At 80.1% G+C, this 271-nt stretch overlaps 1 protein-coding gene across 1 annotated transcript in view; it reads left to right on the top strand.

The window, feature by feature from the left end:
- BPGM (2,3-bisphosphoglycerate mutase) overlaps positions 1-271 on the top strand; it is a 38,594-nt gene that overhangs the window by 21,149 nt on the left and 17,174 nt on the right. The gene's annotated exons all lie outside the window — the stretch shown is intronic.

Below are 271 nucleotides of genomic sequence, written 5' to 3'. Positions count from 1 at the left end.
TGGCCCGGCAGAGCCCCGGCCGGCCTCGGCTGGGCTCGCCTCCCAGCGCGCCGCTAGGCACCGCGCCGCTCTCCCGCGTCACCGCCCACAGGCTCGGCCTCATTGGCCGAGGGCGGTGCTCATCCTCTGGGCCAGCCAATCGGGCTCCCCCGGCTTCGCGGGCGCGGGGCCGCCGAGGCCGCCTTAAGGCGCGGGGTCCACCCCTCTCCCGGCGCGGCGGCGGCGGCAGAGGCGAGCGAGCTGGCGGACGGCGCTCGCTGCGGCCTCGGGG

Source organism: Haliaeetus leucocephalus, unplaced genomic scaffold (genome assembly GCF_000737465.1).
Source record: "Haliaeetus leucocephalus isolate CR32 unplaced genomic scaffold, Haliaeetus_leucocephalus-4.0 Scaffold206, whole genome shotgun sequence".
In the NCBI taxonomy this organism is placed as follows: Eukaryota; Metazoa; Chordata; class Aves; order Accipitriformes; family Accipitridae; genus Haliaeetus; species Haliaeetus leucocephalus.
This window is presented reverse-complemented; position numbering and strand designations above follow the sequence as displayed.